The sequence below is a fragment of the Fundulus heteroclitus genome, chromosome 14, assembly GCF_011125445.2.
Source record: "Fundulus heteroclitus isolate FHET01 chromosome 14, MU-UCD_Fhet_4.1, whole genome shotgun sequence".
NCBI classification, from domain to species: Eukaryota; Metazoa; Chordata; class Actinopteri; order Cyprinodontiformes; family Fundulidae; genus Fundulus; species Fundulus heteroclitus.
The window spans coordinates 30,230,839-30,254,274 of NC_046374.1; the positions used below are offsets into that span (position 1 = coordinate 30,230,839).

Consider the following 23,436-nt stretch of genomic DNA (forward strand, 5'->3'; position numbering starts at 1 on the left):
TTTTGACAATATTCAAATTAATCTGAGATACTGAATTTTGGGGATTCCTCATCTGTTAGCCATAATCATCAAATCAAGAGATCAAGACTTAAAATAACTCACCCTATATGTAATGAATCTATGTAACGTATGTGTAAAACCTTCTGAAATGAGAGCTAAAAAGACCCTTAACCCCCAGACTGTCCCTGGGCGCTGCACAGTGGCAGCCCACCGCTCCCCAAGGGGATGGGTTAAATGCAGAGGTTAATTTCTCCATTGTGAGATCAATAAAGTGCAATTATCATTATTATTATTATTATTATTATTATTATTATTATTATTATTATTATTATTAATGTTAAAATTTTCTGAGCTGTACTTGTATACACACTTCTACTACTGTAAATGATGCTGCTTGCTAACTGTATTATATGTAACTTATTTTAGTCACACTTACATTGTTCTGGATCAGATGCAGTAGTTATAGGAGGAGGAAGAGTCGTTGTGGCTGTAGTTGGAGTTACTGTTGGTGGTACAATTGGTGTGACCGTTGATGTGCCAGCTATAGTTGTAGTTGTGGGGAAAGGTGTTGTGGTGGTTGTGAAGAAGGGTGTTGTCATTGCGGTTGTAGTTGTAGGTGGTGCAATTGGTGTGGCCGTTGATGAGCCACTTATAGTTGTAGTTGTGGGGAAAGGTGTTGTAGTTGTGGGGAAGATTGTTGTCGTTACGGCTGTAGTTGTAGGTGGTGCAATTGGTGTGGCCGTTGATGAGCCACCTATAGTTGTAGTTGTGGGGAAAGGTGTTGTAGTTGTGGGGAAGATTGTTGTCGTTACGGCTGTAGTTGTAGGTGGTGCAATTGGTGTGGCCGTTGATGAGCCACTTATAGTTGTAGTTGTGGGGAAAGGTGTTGTAGTTGTGGGGAAGATTGTTGTCGTTACGGCTGTAGTTGTAGGTGGTGCAATTGGTGTGGCCGTTGATGAGCCACCTATAGTTGTAGTTGTGGGGAAGATTGCTGTCGTTTCTGTTGTAGTTGGAGATTGGGTGGTTACTGGTGGTATAATTGGTGTCACTGTTGATGAACCAACTGCAGTTGTTGCTGTGACTGGTGTCGTCGTCATATTTGCTGTTGTTGTTGTTGCAATTTGGGTATTCAGCTTAGGTACCAAGTCTGTAAACAGAGCAAGATGTTAGGTGAAACAGGATTTGCGATATGAATACAGTATAGACTTAAAACTAAAAGAAGAAGACGACATTGTACTCACGATTTCCAACTTTTACAATGACGCATCTAAGACCAGACTGATACACAGATGAAGACAAACTGTGAAAATAATTCAGCATGCGGTAACTTCAGTATTATTAAACTATCACAGAAACTATAGTTTATTTTAGTTTAAATCCTAAAATAACAGTTTTGATAAATACATTTGAAATTAAAACATACATTTGTCATACCCATAATTATGTCTTTTCATGAACATAAATCAAGGTATTATCTGGGGAGTAGTAAGTCACACTTTGTAGAACTCTCAGTATCTACAAGATGATGTTTTAACTCATGCGTGCATTATCTTTAGCTTACGTAATATGCATTAGTAAAGACAACCTCTGATAAGGTGTGATAGATAAACTGACACTGGTCGTTGTGATATGTTTAACAGAGCAGGGGTATCTTACATTATGGACCCATTAAGGAACGGTTTTGAATATGCACTTTAAGTTTCAGTTCCTGCTCGTTTTTTTCCAGAGGTGTGCTACAATCTGTGGGACATAGATGTGGCGGTTGGAAACACCCACTGCTACATCAGAGTCCAGCACGTGATTAAAACAGTGAAAACAGACCAAAACACCTTTATGTTTAAAAGCCATAGAATTCATTTTTTTATTTTATTTTTTTCTCCCTAGTGCCCCACTCACCACACACAGATTGAAGAAAAAAAAAAGGACGCTGTACACACATTCCCACATAACACTCGCATCCAACACTGACCAGAGGGGGGGTCACCCCAAATCAACTATACGATTGCTGGTGCCCGCCCCCCGGCCCCGCCCCCGGACCAGACGCCCCCCGGACCGGGCCCCCCAAAGAGGGGGGGGCCAACACGACCAGTACGAGCCACCCAGCCAGAACCCCCCTGACCCCCTAAATACCTAATAAACACCCTCCCTCCCCCACCTTACCTTAGCCACCCCTGCCCCCCACCCCTACTGGGGGGAGCGGAGGCATCAGCCCCAGACCTGGCAAGCCGCTGACTACCCATAGCAGCCCCCCGCCAAGACCCCGGACACAGTGGCCCGCACCTCCTCCAGGCCCCAGACTCCTTCACGCCATCAGAGAACGGGGGTGTGCAAAAGACCCCGATCCTCCCTACGCCCGCTCAGATGTTGTGTTGTTGCATGTTGTTCTCAAGTGTGTTTAAAAACTGGGAGCGCCGAAGAGGGTGCACGGCACAGCCCACCCCCCCTCCGGAAGGAAGCTGGTGCCAGTGTACCCCCTCCAGGCAACTGCCCAGAACCCTCAATGTCAAAGTGCGAGAGGAGGTGAAGGGAGCCGTCCAAGGTGAGGCTCTCACAACATAAGCCCCCCCCAGATGTCTTCCCCCCCACCCCCCCCCCATACCATGGCCTACATGAGTGTGCGTTGTAAAAATGTTTGGAGTGAAAGTGTCTAAGATGCATGATAAAATTAGGGAGAGGAGCATCACCAGAAAGTGGCAACCTCCAGTAACGCCTCCCTCCCCAAGGACCTACATGTGTGGCGGCGTGATGGAGCAGGCAGAGGGAGGAGTCCGGGGATGGGGAGCAAAGGACTGGGAAGCCATCCCAGGGAGCCAGCTCCCCTACTGACTCCAATAGGCACCCCTGCTCCCCGAAAGCCCCACCCAGAGAAGGGGGCCTTGCCAGCGGCAACACCGTAGCCCGGGGGCCAGGGAGAGGCCGCAGGGCCCACCAGCCAACCACCTACCAGGACCAACACCTCAACCCCCCCAGCCCACCCACCAAGCCTACTGGCTTTACCCCCCCCCCCCCCCCCAAAAAAAATAAAAATAAATAAATAACTAAATAAATAAGGGGGGACCCTGGCCAGCCAGCCCGCACGAGCCATCCCAAACCCCACCCCCCAAGCGAAACCCGCACCGGGAGACGACACGGACCAGGACCGGGACAGGGGGCCAGACACAAGCCCACCAGAACGTCCATCCCCCCACTCCACCCCCCCCCCCACCCGTGGATTTAATCTATCCCCAACACTAACATTTAAACAACTCGCCATACATTCGACAGTAGACATCCAGGCTGGGTAGGTCCCTACTCCCCCTCCTTCCCCCTCCCCCCACTAGCAGAGTGCCTATCCAATGAAGGAGAAGGGCATCTGCCCTGAGATGTTAATGACCATGCCCCCTACCAGCTCAACAGGCCCTGAGGCCTCCCAGCGCACCAGAGGCCCCGTGCAGGGGCGGACACCCGGGCGCGCGCCGGCCCACACCAAAAGCAGCACACCCCCCGGAACCGGAACCCCCGAGGCCCCGCCGGGGCCCCCACCCGAATGTAGACCTTCAGGTAGAATGGATTTTAAATTAACTGCACGAATCCCAGTTCCCAAATGGAGGAGAAAGGAAGAAAAACCTATTTAAACACATAAGTTACGCCATTTTCATAATGTTTATGCTCTAAAAGTAAAATAAAATCTGGAGAGGAACAAATAGGAACATGGTTCATCCTTTAGAATATTTGACTAGTAAGAAATACTCTGTTTTTTGGGCTACATTTCTATCCACTTTTGTGTGACTTAGCCCTGGTTCAGTGGCGGCTGGCCCATAAGGGGCGCTCGGGCTCTGCCCTCCCTAGATGTGGAGGGGAAAAGTCAAAATATATTTAGATTTCAAAAGTAATATTATTGTCAGTTTTTAATCAATAGTATGTGGCTACATGTAATATGAATTATGAACACTTCTACTAATTGACTCTACCAATTTACTCTCATTTAACAGTGCATTTCCACCGACAGAACGTAGCATTTCTCCCGTAGGGCTGTCACTCAATGAGCCAAGTGTATTTCGCAAGTGTAGCGAAATAACCAATCGTATAATGTTGCTAGGGAAAATGTATAAATATTTGGCCAATCAGCATCGCCAAAATGAATGGCTTTGGGGCTACTGGAATCATAGCCCTCACTGCACAGTAATATAGGAATATGGCAAGCCCTTTTAACATAAAGTAATGTAGCCAGCAGTCAGTCAGGCAGTGACGTAGAGATTACGGCGACAGAGAGAGAGACACACACACATTTTGTCATGTGGTAAGTGAGTTTGAATATTGGGTTATATGTTGAAAGGATTTTAGAAGGTGCTGTGAACATTGTATCAGGTACATAATTTTGTCAGCTGATAATTTTTTTTCATATTTTGAAATTGTGTTGTGTTTATGTTGTGTTGTGAAACCCATTGTGTCATTGTGAAACTGTTTGGCTGAAGATAATGACAGTACAGTATGGTGTATGCCTACTTTGGTGACAAATGGTGAATTTTAGTGTTGCATTTAATACTGTTCCTTTCCAAAATAAGACCTAATATAGCTGTAAATGGTTGAATGTATCTGTAAGCTGCTGATTCTGAGAAGGGAAATAAATGCTTATTGTGGAATCGTAGTAATTTTCCGATTTTTAATTTGATGGCATGTACAGGGTTAGGCAGGGAAATCTATTGGCCAGCCCCACCAAGATTTTTTTTCACGAGCCGCCACTGCCCTGGTTACTATATGGGAACACTAACTCCCATAAAACTACCCCAGCTCCAAATAAGATTCCACAAAAGCATAAACCACCAAAATAAGACTGCTCAGTAAATGCTGGCTGGACTGTCTCCCTGTTTGATAAAGAGTTTAAAAAAAAAAAACCTTGCTGGATTTTGCAGTGGAACAATCATCCCTTGTGGTTGTTATCGGATGAGAAGCTCCTTACTCTATAAATCATAGTTAAATTGACTGCTTTTAGCAGCTAATATAATCTTAGGAGTGAGAATGTGTGATTTCACGGTCTTTATTTGCACAGTAGCACAGTTTGTAGCACCGCTGCCTTGCATCAGAGGTCCTGGGTTAAAATCCTGGCCTGTTTTTTTAATTATTTTTTATTGCATGGAGTTTCTTTATACTGGGTTCTTTTCTGATACTTTGGCTTTCACCAGTCCAAAAAAACGTGACCGTTAGGTTAAATGGTTGCTCCTAAATTATATTGAGTTTTTGGGTGCATGGTTGCCCATGTTTCCCTGTGCTGCGCTATACTGAACTGGTGACCTATCCAGGGTGTATTCTCCTCCATTACTGCTGGAGACAGGCCTCAGCCCCTGACACCCACAAGCCTGAAAGGCCAGTCAGTTAGCGACAATAAATGAATGGATGGATGTCTTTATTTGGGTTGCATCGTTTGTGCTTAGGCCTGATTTGCAGGACAGGAACCGCCTTGAAACCACAGCCTACGACTATCTGGAGAAAACAAACTGACCTCGACTGGACGACAAAGCAGATGGGATGGCTTTCTCCATTTTCAAAAGAAGATGGTGTCCATGTCAAGGTGAAGTTTCCCGATCCTTGTGAGCTCCTCACCACATTATGGGGACCGCTGAAGAGGAGCCCGGAGATCCTTCATGAAAACAAGAAATTAAGGTGTTTTTAGACCATGAGTCCAGTGTTTTAGAAACTTTAAACAGAAAACAAACATTTCCCCCCAGCATACACGACCAAATGCTCTGTCAGCTGCAGCTCTGAACTTGAATAATATATGTATTTCACTTTTCATCTCCTTCAAGAAAGATTTGTTTACAGCTTTTAATGATGCTGATGTATTTATTACACATCAGTTAAATACAGGTGGCCTTCATGTTTAATATATGTTCCTGCTCCAGACCCAAATGATGTTATCAGATTCTGGTAAAGGCCTTGTAATAAACCATTCCTTTGTTTCAGGTGTGTCGAACCAGGGAAATAAAATAAGCATGACAGGCACCACTGAGGACTTAGCTTAGATATCGTTGGTTTATTACATCTGTAGTCAATGTGTGATAAAATTCAAACAACTTTGTCTTTAGTGAAATCTGTGTAAAACTAAAAGCAGCAGCAGTTTGTTGGCCAATTTTTTAAAAAAATCTATCCCAATCTAACCTCGGTCAAATTTGTTTTGTGTCCACCTACGTGGATTGAGTAGCCTCGGCTCTGATGTTGATTACTACTGTCTGATTGACAGTGGTGAGGATCTGGGCCCCCTGCTGCGGAGTCGGGGAAAGGAATCTGGGCAGATAGACGCCTTCAGTGCACGATGGTACAGCAGGATCCACTGGAACAACAAAGGAAAGCAACAAATTGAGCCACGTTGAAATAAATTGGACCACAATTTTTTATCCAATGACTCAGGAGCTGTTTTTTAAGGCAATAAATTCTTGTTATTTTGTTGATCAAACCTCTGAGCAGTAGTACACATTTAAAATCCTTTATTTACCAGGCTATAAAAATGGAGGACTGGTAAACACACCCGCTAGCTCTTGGAGAACTGATCCAAGTTAACTTTAAAACAGCTCTTTGTGTTTGTGAAACATCATAATCTGAATGCTGGGTTGGACCTTTCAAAACAAACTGGACAGGTATCTTGCTGATGGCTTCGCTGGTGGTCTTCTGCACCAAGGAACCGTCTAGTCGTATCAGGTCTATGTTCTGCCTGGGGAAGTCCTCCATCACCAGCTGCACTGCGTACGGACCCTCGTTGCTGCTGTTGGTGGGACTGAATGACAGAGCACAAGTCTGCAAGGGGACAGAAGACATGAACCAGTCAAACTTCATGCTCAGTGCTTGGTAATTTCTTTCTAGAGTGTGCATATCTCCCACCACTTATTGACAGTATTCAGAAAGAATCACTGTCAACAATCTGTCAAAACTAACATGTCTGACAACACAAAGTAGACCAAGGGCCTCAAACTTCAGTAATCGGGGGCCAGGGTCCAGCATCTTCCAGATATGCGTCCTTCAACACTTGAATCAAACAATTACAACTCAAAACACATAAATATGTAATATCAAATACTCCATAGTACTTGACTGCATGCTGAAGGGGTGATTCAAACATTTAGTTTAGCTGTATTGGACCAGGGATATATCCAAAACCTTCCAGGACACAAGGTCCTGAGAATTAAGGCAACACATTACGCCAAGATCAACAGAAATTCAAGAACAAATGAGCTACAGTTTCACTGATATTGCCTACTTTGGCAGAAGTGAGAAATTTCTAATGCTTTGAGACTCCAACCAGCCGATAACAATGAGCTGATAAAAGTAGGAACAGTGGGAAATCTTCCCAAGAGTGGCTGAGCTACTTTGCTACTCACCCAGGAGATTCTCAAAAAACCGAACAAAACAACATCTAAAGCTTTGCAGGCATCACCTCAGCTATTCTGCTTTGGTAACTGGACATCTTGCTGCAATTGATGGAGCCACAAATTGTACTTTCTACCAGAAAATCCTAAAGGATAACGTCATGACGCATCTCAATGATCCAGGAAGAAAAATATAAACAACATATTGAGTAATTCCTCAGGATGGGTTCTTCTATGTTAAAATGTTTGCTCTCTTCTCCAAGAGACTTCTTCAGACTGTGGAGTTACAGGTACACTCAGCCTTATGAGCAGTACCTTCACATAGTGGGAGAACATCCGCCTATCAGTTTGAGACATTAAGGTCAAGGTCTGCGTGGCTCAGAAAAACAAAGGTTTGGATTGGCCTAATCAAAGTCAGTGTTTAAATCAGATTTGGAAGCTGTGACACGAGCTTATAAAGGTATCTTATGCTCAAAACCCCTCCAGCGTGGCCGAATTGAAACAACCTTGTAAGGACAATGTTGAAGAAATCTCAAAGGGGCTAAAAACTTTTTCAGGGACACTGCATGCTTTGTGCAATCCGAGGCATGAATGTGGCACAGAAATAGAGATGACTGAAGGTCGCTCAAAGGGAAGCAAGGTGAACTGCTTTGGGAGCTGTTACTTACAGAGGAGAGGCTGAGAACAGACGGAGGTGTGCAGGGGTTACACTCTGAATCAGATGTGATCCCGTTTCTGCATTTAACCTCATCTCCATCAGGGTCGTACGCCAGCAAGCTGATATTTCTTGGACAGTTTGAAGGAACCCTGGAAAGAATAATTACACAAAAATCCTTTTCCAAAACTGCACCAAGAATCACTCACCTTGATGTGGTCGCTAACTTGCCTAAAAACTTCTCTGCTCCGCTTTTTTTCCTGTGACATTTTAGTCTAATAAGTTTCCTAAAACACATAACTCACACTGATATACCTGGAAGCAATTTCTTAAAGCGGTCTAACCACTACTTCTACTATGACTTTACAAAAGTTCTATGTCACTAGCTCACTCTGGTTGTATAAGTTTTCTGCTTGAATTATCATGCTTTCCTCAGTTATTATATTTTATTTGCGTGCTTTATCTCTTGTTTTTCCTCTATTTGTTAGTAAACAAGGTGCTTCTGTGTATATTTACCACAAGACTAGATGACTAAAAGTATGATATTGCACATGCATGAAATGAGTAAACAAGGAACGGAGTCAAGTGAGTCAGCAACAACCAGCAGAGGTGTGAAAACAAAGAGGTAAAATAACCATAAACCTACAGATCGAGTTGGTCTTCCACCACACTGAGCTGTGACTTTACTGTGGTGTTTCAACATGCTCTGCTGGTTCTTACAGTAGCTGCGCCGCCACCTTGCTTTCTGACAGTACAGTGCCACCGCCCGCAGGTGGCACAATGTTAACGGCTGCTGATGGCGCAAAGTTCTTTTCAGGCTTATAAAGGACTAACTAAGTACTATCAGTACGAACCCTCGTTGTATATTGTTGTAAATAAGATTAATATGTTTATTACTTTATGGACAAAATACACGACTAGGCCCCTTTAATTAGTGTTGGGAACTTTCCAGTTAAATCAGGGTCACAAGAACATACATACACACACACACATACTATATATATATATATATATATATATATATATATATATATATATATATATATATATATATATATATATATATATACATATATATAATGTGTAACAAGGTGGCACAAAGATGAATAGTCGAATCCTGGTGTGTCTGTGGCAGATGTACCTCAGAGCTGGCAGGATGGTGGTCAGCGGTGACGTGTTGATTTGGTTGCTGTCTGACCGGAAGCTCAACTCAACATCGGTCACGGCTCTCCAGGACACAATGCTGTTTATGATCCCAGTGATCCAGGTTTCACCATCCAACCTGCAGCAGTAGTTGTTGAGAAGCTTTCAGATCCACACTCAGAATGATGTGAGCATTAATAAGTAATAGTACTACTACTATAGCGCTGCGGTGTTTGAGCCGATGTCAAAAGCTCAACAACAACAACAACAACAACCGACGAGGGTTCAGGGTCTTCATCACTCCTCCTTTACAATTTAACCAACACCAAATATAAAGTTGGCTGCTGATGACATTGACTCACACAAGCTCGAACGGAGCGTTGCCAGGAACCAGCCGAGTCATGATGCCTTCTCTCTGACACCATTCCCCGATGTTTTCGTCCACCACGTTCAGTTCAACGCCCGCCGTCTCATTTCCACAGTTGCCGCTGCAACTCCACGTGTCGTTGTCTGTGCAAGCGACGAAGCTCAGCTTGTACCGCGCAGTCACCTGCAGGTGAACGGCAACAAGATGTCAAGTGATATAAAAATCTGGAGGGTAAACCACAAGAGCTTTCAGGGAAGCTCAGCTTACCAGGAGAGATCCATTATCTATTTCCTTTGGATAATAGGTCATCACGGTGCCATAATAATGAACGGCTTGTGATCCACAGACCAGCAGCAACAGCAGCACAGAGAGCAACATGGTGCACCAGTCAATGCCTGTACACAAGCAGCAGGTTAGAGACAATGAGCATTTATATTGTCACCATCAGTCTCTTATTCTCGGCCTCTCCCTTGCTCGTCATAAAGATCGCCAGGTGTGGTTTTCAATGAAAGAACATGAAATAGCCTTGCCTAACGAATGCTGCTCATTAGAGGTGAAGTATGCAGCAGATCAGGTTGTGCAGATGTTGACGTTCATTACTCTCCAGACTTAATCAAACAGGTCAAAGACAGATGAATTCATTGATTTTGAGGATGATTTATTTTTTTATTTTTTACTATCAGACATTCTCTTGAACTTTATATCCCCCCAAAAGGTGTTCATAGTCTTGTTCTCATTGGTCACCTTTTAAAACAGTCAGTGTTTCTTTCTGTGGCCCTCGTATCATGTTTGATTGTTCATGCTTTCTGTTTCCTTAAAAGGAGCTTGATAACATTGGCCCGAAATATGCAAACTTCATCCTGAAGCCAATGTATAACCCTCCCCAACTCCTACTCAAAATGCATGGAAACGGCAGTTGTTTTCTTTAAATGTCGACTTCTCCACATAAAGTACGGGGAATGGCAGCCATGTTTACTTTTCTCTGGGGGAAACTTGACAGTCACGCAACCTGGTTGCCAGTTTAAATGATTAGGTCAAATAAAACGTAGCACTGAAAGATACCGAGGAGCCAAATTGTGGATATTACACTTTTTCCAGTGAGACTGGGTTGCTCTGAGCTATGTGTTAAGAACCCCTCACTACAAATCATCATACAGCTGCAACATAGACCACAGTGCGGAGCATCTCAGTAATCTAAGATATCAATTTACAGTTTAAGGTCCGCTCCACAATCCATGGTATGTTACAAGCATTTATTTGAGTAAATTTTGATCAATATAGCTTAGCAAAACCCAGAAATGCATTTTCCCTGAAATTCTTTTAATTGCATCAGACCAATTTCAAACATGATTTTTAAAATCCCGCTAGAAAGGTGGACCTGCTGAAACTAATGTCCATGCACCGTACATTAAATGGCTCCTCTGCATCAACGCAGCGTGGCTCGGAGGCAATCAGCCCGTGACTCCGCTCAGGAATTTATGAAGCCTAGGCTGCTTTGACAGCAATCTTCAATTTGTTAATAATTGATCCAGTTTGGGTTCTCCCAGGTTCTTTGCATGAAAGATGTGGTGTTCCTATATTGTAGACTCATCTGGACTGTTGGTTCTGGAGAATCTAAGATAGGCTTTATTGATCTCACATTGGAGAAATTTACTTGTCACATCGGCTCAATATTCAGAAGCAGGTGCCAAAGTAGGAAAAGGTGCATCAGTTATATACAGTGTATCTTCATATATACAGTGGATCAAAAAGAAAATGAGAAAAAAAAAAAAAAAAAAAACAGAGCGGAATAAAAATACAGGCGAAATCGAAGTAGGCAGATGATGTCATATGTACATTCACTGTGATATGCATATATGTATATACATGTGTGTTGACATATATTCACGTGATGATAGCAGCAGAAGTCGCTTCTTTCAGGATTATTGCATGGGTTATAGCACATTGTATTAAATAGATTATTGCACATTACTTATTACAGTTATGGTTACAATTATATTGTAGCATTGTATAATCTGGTGGCAGCAGGGATGAATGACCTGCGGTAGCGCTCCTTTTTACAGACAGGGTGTCTAAGTCTGGCACTAAAGGAGCTCCTTTAGTGCTGTCCAGAGGAAGATGAATCTCATCTTCCTCTGGACAGTATCACCTAGATTAATCATGTTGATACAATTCAAGGTTGAAGGTTACTTCATTGATACCACTAGCTAGATTGGTTAGGTTTTTTAAAACATTCACACAAACACCTTAACACAATCAGGACCTTTTGACATAAATATGTATGATGCTCAAAGTGCTCCAGGCCTCGCAAATCAAATCAGGGCACCGAGAAGGAAATCTGCTAAAATCACAAAAACTTAGTGAGGATAGCCATTTCCTCATTCAGTTCGGTAGCAACTGTCGCAACAAAGCTTTTATAACGTCTGGTCCTACATTTAGGGACTAAGAGGGAAGCAGCTGAAGCTCTGTGTGAAGGGGACGACGTTTAAAACCGGAGCAGCTATATGCCGTCCCTGCCTGCTGGAGGGAATTCCTCTCTTTCAGAGCTGTCTGATCAAAGCATGACACCAAGGAAAAGGATAAAACTAAGGCAATAGAAGCATAAAAAGAAAGGCTTGTTATGGTTTAGTCAATATTAACATGGCTTCCTCATGGAGTAAAGGCACTGACGTGATGCCTTGCGCACTGAATCACAATTGGCTTCACGACTTTGTCATCTAAAATAGTCCCAGTAATAGAGACCCTTAATGACCTGTGACTTGAAGAGACTTCATTAAAATAGGGTTTCCTTCTAAAATCAATGATGTTGTTGGTGATGAGATAAAGATAAGACTCCTTACACCATTTAACAAAGTAATCCATCCCTGGAACATGGCTGGTTTAATTTTCTTTGGAGCAGATGAGCAATGACCGAATTGTTAGCAGACTTTAAGACGAATCTGCTGTCAACGCGTTTGTTTCCAGAATAAAGTGACATGGACATCAAAGCAGTTGTCGGTGCATTTGGCAGTGTGAGCCGGTTCCAAGTCCTGCTGGAAAATCAAATCAGCATCTCATAAAGCGTGTTAGCAGAGGGAAGCAAGAAGTGCTCTAATAATTCCTGCTAGATTGCTCTGTTAACTGTGAACTTCAGAAAAACCCAGTGGACCAAAACCAGAAGATGGCATGGCCCCACAAACCATCACCGACTGGAAACCTCACACTGGACCCTGTGCCTCTCCGCTCCTCCATCAGATTCTGGGACTTTGATTTCCAGATGAAATACAGATTTTACCTTCACCTGAAAAGAGGAATTTGGGCCATGGCAAACAGACTGGTCCCATTTTTCTCTGTCTGCCTATTCTAGTAGCCTTGAACTTTACTGTCTTGTAGTCACTGGCTCAGTGGGTTTGTGAAACATTCATCCGCCTAAATCAGCTACCAAAAGTGCATGTTTATCTGTGACCTGCGCACTAAAGCAGGGCTGAGTGAATACATGCAGCTCTAACAAAGCATCAGGAACTATGAACCACTTGGATTAGTTGTTTCAACTCAGCCGGTTTGATGTCAAAAACACAAAAGCTGTACGAGGTCCCGCCTTTACAAATGGCCCAATTAAGTCTGACATTTACCCAGTTACCTAGCAACACCTTTTAATTTACTCACACGAAGAAACACGCCAAGTGTTTGCTTTTACTTTCTGTTTAATTAAAGATACAATGTTAGGATTTTAAAATGACAAACTGGATTTATGAACAACTGTCATGGAGCAGATTAATTAATTTAAATTTATTAAAACCAATGTTCTTATATGTAGAAACATGGCATAAAAAAAACCCCAAACTGACGGTAAATTTGAGGTCTGGTTTTAAAGATAAAATGAGTTGATAGTGCCAGGTTTTTTCAAAGTAGCCATTCCAGTTTATATAAATGAGGATGAAAATAGGTGCCGAGGAGAAAGAACCAGAGTACAATTAAAAAAATCAAAGAAAAACTGTGAAGCTATTGATTGTAAAACCTGCCCGGACCAGCTAAAGCAGGTCAAACATTATGACGAATGTGGTAACCTGGTGTGAAAAGGGCTCATTTTTCTGCTTCTATGTGATCAACAGCCTCACATTCAGAACAGTAAGGTGACTTATAAGCACAGGAAGTCAACGTTATGCTGTAGCAGAGATTAATCTGAATTATATATATTGATGTGTGGTAACTTCTGGAAAAACAATGTAAAACATCTTATGGGATGAACAAAGTGAATTACCCTGATCCTTCCCTTCATAAATAAATAAATAAATAAATAAATTCTTCATATTTCTTTACACTCACAAAAGAGAGACACTGTGGGTTGTGTTGTCTTGATTTGTGATCGTCAAGGACCAGCAGCGCAGTGAAGGCGACGTAGAGCCATCATTAAGGTAAGTAACTTTAGTGAACCGAACACACGCGGCACTTCAGGTAAGGTTATTGACCAGATAAACCAACATGTTAACGAGGGTTAACTATGGTTAACTAAGATCAATTGAGGATCCAGTGAGGACTGAACTGACACCAGAAACTTAAATATGTTGGTAAATAATCATCTGGATCATAAACAGGTGAGACATAATCAACAGAAATAGATGCACCAATGGGAGGCAACCAGGGTGGGACACTAAAAGGGCATGAAACACGCAAACTAAACACTAACTGAAAGATGCACAATCCAAGGAACAACCAAACAATTTAGGATCGTCACGTGTGCAGCACTCGTCACCATTTTTTAAAAGATACTTTTCTACAAGAGGCCGGCATCAGGCCTCGACAGATACCAAATATCAACGTGACGGCTGCGGCTCAGTGTGAAGAGTAGTCTTCTTGCGATTTGTGACTTGTTGGTTTGGTCCCAGCTTTTTCCCGTCACATGCTGATATGCCCCTGGGCAAGGCACATGACGGCGCGTTAAGAAACGCAGGAAATCAGTGCGCTCAATGCCAATGGAGAAAAAAGGGGAGAGTGGACGGTTCTGACAAAACGTGAGAAAACTGGATAAGCGGGACTCTGTGGTATTTCTAAGCTTTAACATGGGCAAAAATGGATGCATCTCAGGTACATGCCATGATCAACGTATTACTGATTCAGGACAATAAATGTAACCATACAGAGATTAGAAAACATCTAAGCCAATCAGAAGCAGACTGGACAGTCAGCCTGATCTGTTAAAGAATTATTTTTGCTCTTTAACAATGTATTATGGGAAAACCTGCTCAGTTATATAACTTGTTTCACGTATATTATGGCAAGAACTGGTACTTGTTTTTGAGATCACATAAACTAAGAGCAACATATATGCTCGTGCTAACAACATGTGTTATTTTGTTATAACTTGTTTTAACTAGTGGTGGGAACCTATGACAATGTGTTGTGAGAAAGACTGATTCTGTATTCCTTATTTTTTGCTTATATTTGCTGTATTCTGAGTTTGCAATGTTATTTTGCTTCGCACACTGCTGAGATGCTGGGAACGGTTTCTGTTTTGGAAACATGTTTTGGGAAACAGGGCAGCTGTCAAGGGAGAAATGGCCACTCTTGCTCCACATCTGACTCTTTGTTTACAAGTATATAAAGAGGAGACTGCCCTCAGCCCGGTGAGTCTGCCGTGGGTTTGTGTGTGGATGCCGGCCGCGTGAACGCTAATCTTAACCTGGACTGAGGGCTCCCAGTTCCGCGCCAATGATAAGAGCTGATTCTGAGAATCTGTTGAGTGTCACGCCTGTTTGAAAGCATGTTGCTTTAGGTGCTTGCTACTTTGCATGTGTGAAGAGCTTGCTGTTTTGTTTTGCTGTATTCTGTGGGGAACAATAAATGTGGGCATTATTATTCTAACAGAACAGTGTTTGAGTCCTTATTTGTGTACGTTGCCGATTTCTCCCGATCCTGAAATAAACATTTCATAAAACACGGCCCAAAGGACAAAGCTCTGTGTGGAACACTGTCAATCCAATTAGTGACACTCAAACAACAACAACATACACTATGTTTGATCCAAACACAAAAATACACGAGATCATGAAATCCAGAGAAAGCTGTTTAACACCAATTCCTTGTTCAATCCCTTAACTGTCTGTCAGGATATCATCTATAACGCTTCTCTTTGTAGCAGGAATCTCCTGCTGCCTCCTCTTTTAGAAGCAGTAACCACGTCCATGCCTTGAAATTTCAGGGAACAAATATCATGACTAGCTGTCGCAAAATGTCTGGTAAAAGCAGATCTCTCACCTTTATAACGAACATTACTGTTTTGTTCAGAAATCCTGATTATTAACTCTTTCAGTTTCACATGAGTGTGACCAGGTTCAAAGTTACTAGAACACAGTGCTTTATAAAATCTGTCCATTTAACCAATTTGACTTTGTATGTTATTTTACAATAAGCAGAATAATTATTCAGCAAAAAAAACAACACATTTGCTTTACAATAATACATCAGTCTCCATAATTTGCTTTGCTGGTTTAGTTAGTCTTGACAGCCATGAGTCACACATTTTTCTCTGACATTTGTGATAGAAAAGACACAATTAAATTCCTGGCATGTTTACCCAAACCGCTGAACTGAACTTGCCAAACCAGTCCTGTTAGCATCCTGCCGGCTTTGTTTGCATCCACAGTCTTTAAATCTGGTTTTGCTTTCACTTCCGTGGATGGATTTACCTCTGCTGTTTACTTCAGCCCAGATTGTTTGCTATACCGGGGTTAAAAGCTGCGATGTAGATGACCTTTAATGGACACGATTTAAATTAACAGAACTGAGCTGATCATAATGTCTTACTGTTTTAAAGAATGATTGAAAAAGGTTTTATTTTTTTATTAAAGGGTGAATTAACCAAAGAATGCTGACCTTTTAATCCCCAATAGACTCTTTGTTTCTGGTAACCTCAATCGTGTGCTGTCACTTATGTCCGCTGAGACACTCGATATTTCTGACGATATAACTGACGTCTCTCAAAGATGCTTTTCTTCCATTCAGAACTGCGTGGTAGACTTTGTTTATGTGAAGCTACCTGCGGCTGCATGGGACTTTCAGAAGAGAGTATGAGTCTGTTTTATGTGCACAGTGGAAATCACACTGCAAAAAGGGAGCTAAAAGTAAGTCAAATGTTCTTGAAATTAGTGTATTCTTCCTTGATTTGAGCAGGTAAACAAGACTATTTGCCAAAAAAAAATAAGATATTTGCACTTAAAATAAGAACAATTCATTCCCATCATCTTATTTCAAGTGTAGTATATGTAATTATCTTATTTCAAGGGTAAAATACTCATTCTATTGGCAAATAGTCTCATTTACATGTTCAAATCAAGGAAATATACACTAATTTCAAGAACATATTACTTAATTTTAGTCCCCTTTTTGGAGTGTATATAACTGGGGAAAACAGACTATGGCCATATCTTATCTGACACATCTACACACACTACAGAAATGTGATATACGTTAAATCCTTGTGCACATTTTCCAGTCTGCTACCATATTTCTTTCAGAGTACGTAAAAATGTTATATCATAGGGCCTGTTAATAATAAAAGCACATGGTGGTGATACCTGTGGATTTTACACCAGCTGTGCTATTCTTGGAGGTCCTTCCTCTGGATAATAAACTGCAAAACGTTGTAGCCTTTCTGCTTTCAATGCGTACCTTGCATGCCTTGCTCTTTTAGGGCAAACCCTCAGCATACAATGTTTCCTCCCATCGAGGAGCTGGAAGACGTCAAGGATTTTCATTTTTTCTAACATAAGATTTGTCTCATCCTCACGTCAGTGACTGGTCTTAATGTCAAGAAAGTTAATCCCATGTCTTCCTTTATTTAAAACAATGAGAATCATAGCATTAAAGTCTGGAAACAGTGTTGCCATGTTGTATAATTAGATAGTAAACATCACACTGAGTCAAATTCCCAGTCTTCACGTTTCATTTCTATGTGGATAAAAAGAGGAATTAGTGTTGGAAATGTGTTGAAGCAAAGACAGTGGGAGGAAAATAGAGTTTGAATTTGTGTTTCAGTAAATTCCCTCCAGGCTGGGCAGCGTTCTGATGCCTGACACACCTTGAGACTTTCTTTAGTTACCAGCTTCGGTAATTACACTATCAGGGTGTAACCTGCCACAAGCGTAATGCCTTCTACAGGTAGGCACCAGCTGCCTCACCTCCGTAACCCTGCAAAGACAAGCAATTATAGACAATGGATTGATTGATAGTGAACGCATCACAATAAGTAATTAGTGATTGTAAGACAACCAATTTTAAAAATTAGATAGTTTACGTGGCAACAGTTGGTTTTAATTAATGGGCTCTGAATTATTCAATTATCATTACAGCCTTAAGTGGCATTAGTCGGCTCTTCTGTTTCCTCTGACCAATTTTGACCCTTATTTAATGATCATTACAAATTATAAAGTCTATTCCATTCAGTTTTTGCTTATAAGGTGTTGACTCCATTAGTAATGAATAAATCATAATGCATAACTGTGCTCAATTATACAGTAACATCAATTCAAAACTGAAATGCTTTTACTATGAGGTCAGCTACATCTCCTTTCAACTATGATGATGATTAATTTATATTAATAATTAATTACAACCTAACCAAATCCTATTAATATTATGCCTGTGTGTAGTGCTGATTGCCTTTCTACAAGGTTAGAGTAGAAATTGAATAAGCTGACATACTCTGACATAAAATAAAATCTTTTTTTTTTAGCATGACAAAGTTCTTGCTTGCCTTTATTATTGTTTTATTATCAGTTTTAAACTGTGTTGCCCAATACTGTTTATGTTCTGTCCTTTTGGTAAAGTGACTATTTATTTTGTGACATTTCATTTTAGTTAATCTGATGGCTTTAATATTCTTTTTTAGAAACAAAACTTGTATTTGCCCTTTTAACCTTTAAAATGCAGCAGTTTTTTTGTGTCTGAGTGGTGTGGTTTCCTGCTTGCATGTTGGTTGTAAACACGACCTATTAAGTTGCTCATCAAGTCAGTGTCTGCCACCATCTTCTGGTCTTAACTTTTAATTACATCTCATATTATGTTCCTTTCATATTCAACAAAAAATTAGTCAAGTTTCTGGACTGTAGGGGAAGCTGGAGGGAACATGCACAATCTATGCATTAATTAATGCGGACTAACTAATTACCACTCCAAAAACCTAAATAAATACTGCACTGTGTTATATTGTAAGTTACCTTTTGTTACATGTTCTTTGTAGAATCTTATTATCGATCTGTAGCTCACCTTCTCATTACTGATGACCTATAAAGTTTAAGCAAAGAGATGTCATTTGCAATAATAAGGTGAATATTTATTATTATTAATATTTATGTATTGCTATTTCATTAAAGGGACAGTATGTAACTGATTTGGCTTTTAATCAGCAAAAATCAAGTATTGCTTTTATAAATACATATTCTGGCAAAGTCTAACAACATCACATTAAAAATTAAAGCATTTGCATAACTTAGAATAAGTTGTTTATAAATACATAGGTGTTGGTGCACCCACTGGAAGGCATATGGTGCCTCGTTATGTTTTGATTTCAGTAGCTGAAAGTGGACAAACTTGTCAGCGATAAGCGCTTTTCCCTGTCTCTGTCGGCGGAGGAGTATAAACAATCGTATCATGCTATTAGCCCTTTTCTTTTTAAATGGAGGACTATCCCAAGTTATTGCTCAGCGAGAGGGAAGAGAAAGTAACCAAGCAAAGAAAACAAAGTAATAACCGGGAGGAAACGAGAGTCTATATCTGCTATTATTACCAGATGGAGATAATTCATGAGGCAGCGGGGATTTAACAACAGAGGCATTGGTTACAGGTTTTCTGCTGGACAGCTAAGTTAATTCAATATAGCAGTGAAATCTATTTTGGCTTTATGTTAGAAACAGGGCAGTGTGGTCTAGCAGCTACTCGTTCCTCGCAACAGACATGGCTCGTTTCTTCGTCTCTTTCTCCTCTATGTGCGGATGGGGAACGGCGGAGGAATATTTTAGCCGGCCGGTTCGCGCTTTCTGTTGCACAACACCAGAAGCGGGACTCCTCAGTCGTGTTTATAGTTGCTTATATTAGACCCCAAATAAGCGACGGCACTTTCAGAAACAAGCCCAAAAAGCAAGACTCGCAGAATTTACAAGTGACTTTAGAAAAAAAAAAAAAAAGCGAACTTGGCAACAGTGCCAAAAGCCATTTAACACGATGACCGTAGCTACCGGGAGACGTGATCAGGCAAGATGACAGCAGCAGCAGTAGGAACCTGTGGTCAATGAAACAAGGAGAGGAGCTTAAATAATAGCAGGACCTGATTGACTAATTGGTGAGAACAGGTGGAGATGATCTAGGGCAGGGTGGTGGCTGGAGGAAGACCGAGCTGGTTGGATAAGTCTAAAGGTAAAACAAACAAAAACCCAAATCAGCACCATATGCACAGCTGACCACCAGGAGCAGCAGTAGCAGCAGCAGCAGGAACACAGACGACAACATAGTGACAAAGTCACGGTCTGCAGACAAAAAATGAGAGTTGTTAAAGATAAATGAATCCTTTCACAGTCAGCTTTTGTTCCACACCCTCTGTGCCATCCAAGGATTTCATGGTATGCCTTAGCATAATGGAGAAGGTTCTCTGGTATGAGGAAATGTCTGATGGCTCAACAACTACTGGAAACAGAGAAATGTAATGTGCAGTGACCACAAAAGTCAAAAATCTTTTCTAAGTACAAAAGATGGTTTTATTTTTCAACAAATTTCAAAACCTAAGCAGTTTATTTTGCAAAAAATGAAAACCGCAGCACACAGAGAAGCTTCCTTTATTACATTTTGAAACTGGATTTAAAATCAGAGTGAACCAGGCTTTTGCTCAGTGTTTTTCTGAAAACATTGTAACACCTTATCCAGGAGTCTTTGCCAATTCTGGCAGCTGTCTGTCGTTGCTCAGTTGACACGACGCCACCTGTCAATGAATCATGGACCTGCGTCACCAACTGACCAATCAACGACCGATATTTGTACCCAAGGTGAAACACCCCTTACCTGCAGAAACTGCACATCCTTTACCACCAACAACATTCCTTGGATTTTACATTACGAACACATTGCCGTCAGAGAGATTTCTTTAAAACACATCTATCTATCTATCTATCTATCTATCTATCTATCTATCTATCTATCTATCTATACATATATATATATATATATATATATATATATATATATATATATATATATATATATATATATATATATATATATAATCAATCACTTAATCTGGATGGCAACTTGGCCTCTGGTAATAAAGTTAAAAATCTTGGTGTTGTTTTCGACCAAGACATGTCATTTAAATCCCATATTAAACAGGTTCCCAGAGTTTCCTTTTTTCACCTCCGGAATATCGCCAAAATTAGAAACATTCTGTCCAGGAGCGATGCTGAAACACTAGTCCATGCATTTGTTACTTCAAGGCTGGACTATTGCAATTCTTTACTATCAGGAAGTCCACAAAATGCAGTTCGAAGTCTTCAGCTGATCCAAAATGCTGCGGCAAGAGTTCTGATGAAAATCAACAAGAGGGATCATATTTCTCCAATTTTAGCTTCCCTTCATTGGCTTCCTGTTAAATCAAGAATAGAATTTAAAATTCTCCTTCTAACGTATAAAGCCCTTAATAATCAAGCTCCATCATATATCAGAGCTCTGATTACCCCGTATGTTCCTAACAGAGCACTTCGCTCTCAGACTGCAGGTCTGCTGGTGGTTCCTAGAGTCTCTAAAAGTAGAATGGGAGGCAGATCCTTTAGCTATCAGGCTCCTCTCCTGTGGAACCAACTCCCAGTTTTGGTCCGTGAGGCAGACACCCTGTCTACTTTTAAGACTAATCTTAAAACTTTTCTTTTTGACAAAGCTTATAGTTAGAGTGGCTCATACCCTGAGCTATCTCTATAGTTGTGCTGTGATAGGCCTAGGCTGCTGGAGGACATCAGGGTCTAATTTTCTCACTCTACTGATTTCTACTGTTCTTCAGTCTACTGTTCTCCAGTTTTGCATTGTATTACATTGAAACGACTGTCGTCATTTCAGCTTTTAACTTTTTGCTCTCTCTCTTTTTCTTCATAGTAGGTACACCTGGTCTGGCGTTCTGTTAGCTGTGATATCATCCAGAGAAGACGGCTCACCCGCTATTATCATCTAATGTAAAACAGATTACTGGATCAATGTGTGCTTCTGTGCTTTTTTGTCTCTCTTGTTGTGTCTCTGCTCTGTCTTCTGTAACCCCAGTGGGTCGAGGCAGATGACCGTTCATACTGAGCCCGTTTCTGCCGGAGGTTTTCCTTCCCGTTAATGGGGAGTGTTTCTTCCCACTGTCGCTTCATGCTTGCTCAGTATGAGGGATTGCAGCAAAGCCATGTACAATGCAGACGACTCTCCCTGTGGCTCTACGGTTCCCCAGGAGTGAGTGCTGCTTGTCGGGACTTTGAAGCAATCAGCTGGGTTTCCTTATATAGGACATTTTTGACCAATCTGTATAATCTGACCCAATCTGTATAATATGATTGAACTTGATTTTGTAAAGTGCCTTGAGATGACATGTTTCATGATTTGGCGCTATATAAATAAAATTGAATTGAATCGAATTTTATATATATATATATATATATATATATATATATATATATATATATATATATATATATATATAGATAGATAGATAGATAGATAGATAGATAGATAGATAGATAGATAGAGTATCTTGGAATACCACAAGCAAATGTCAACCATGAAGAGGCCACAAGGAAAGCAGCAACAACCAAATACCTGCAACGAGTAAGTAAAGTTCCTGCAACGAGTAAGTAAAGTTCTGAGCAGTCAGCTCAATGTCAAAATGAACAGCTATGCCTTGCCAGTAATCAATGGCCGAGTCAGTCACCACCTCTCAACCCAATCTGAATGCATTTCATTTGCTCATGACAAAACTTAAGGCAGAAAGACCCACAAACAAGCATCAACTGAAGACAGCTGCAGTAAATGCCGGGCAAAGCATCACTAAAGGGGGAAAGCCAGCGTTTGGTGATGTCCATGGGTTCCAGACTTAGGCAGTCATTGTCTGCAAAGGAGTCTCAACTAAATATTCAAAAGTAACAGTTTACTTAAGGTTATGTTTAGTTGTCCAATTACTTTTGAGCCCCTGAAATGAGGAGCACTTGTATAAAATAGCAACAATTTCTACATGTTTAATCCTAAAAATCTAAAACACCGACCTAAGCTAAACTACAACAGTGATGAAATCTGATTGGCTTTTGGTGTAAAACCTTTAAGGTCTGATTGTAAAGGCTTTTCAGTGGTTTGGCTTTAGTTTGGTGAGTCTGTGACCAGCTCCATAAGACAGGTGTGAAAGAAGTATTGGCTTTAAAAACATCTCTCCATAATCAAACAGCATCCATCTTCGTTTCTCATTAAAATCCAAAACATTTTCCCTCTGACAATGGTTCAACATATTCCCTGTTAATTCTGCAAGGACTCTGTTTTCTTTATTTTCTTTGTATTCAGGTTTAAAAAGGAATCATAAAGCTATGCTTATATTATTCTGTAGTCTGTCCATTGCAGCCATTCTTCACAAAACCCAGACTTACCCTTTCTCTGTTTTCCTTTTACTTTCAGGAATACAACTGTTACAGGAACCAGGTCTGGTGCTCAGTAACAGATGCTGAAAAACAAGTTGTAATAATTAAACAGAAGAAAACAGGCAAAGCATGTTGTTCTTCACAGCACTTCAGCATTCTGACAGTAATTAAAAATGTGCATCATCTTTCGGACCAAGTTAATGTTTCCTTTTAAAAACCATGACAACAACATTTTGTTTATTGCATTACGAGGTATAGCTTCTCCTCATTTCAGTCGAACTTAAAATTCAGTTCTCATTCACACTAACACAATTCGTCTAA

At 41.0% G+C, this 23,436-nt stretch overlaps 1 protein-coding gene and 1 long non-coding RNA gene across 2 annotated transcripts in view; both read right to left on the reverse strand.

The window, feature by feature from the left end:
• Positions 1–23,436, reverse strand: part of LOC105924405 — a 749,458-nt gene that overhangs the window by 39,006 nt on the left and 687,016 nt on the right. The gene's annotated exons all lie outside the window — the stretch shown is intronic.
• LOC110367505 lies at positions 1,120–6,263 on the reverse strand. The gene is made up of 3 exons (XR_004932587.1): positions 6,166–6,263; positions 5,480–5,617; positions 1,120–1,300 (listed from the first exon to the last, which is right to left on the reverse strand). It is a non-coding gene; the product is annotated as an uncharacterized LOC110367505 (long non-coding RNA).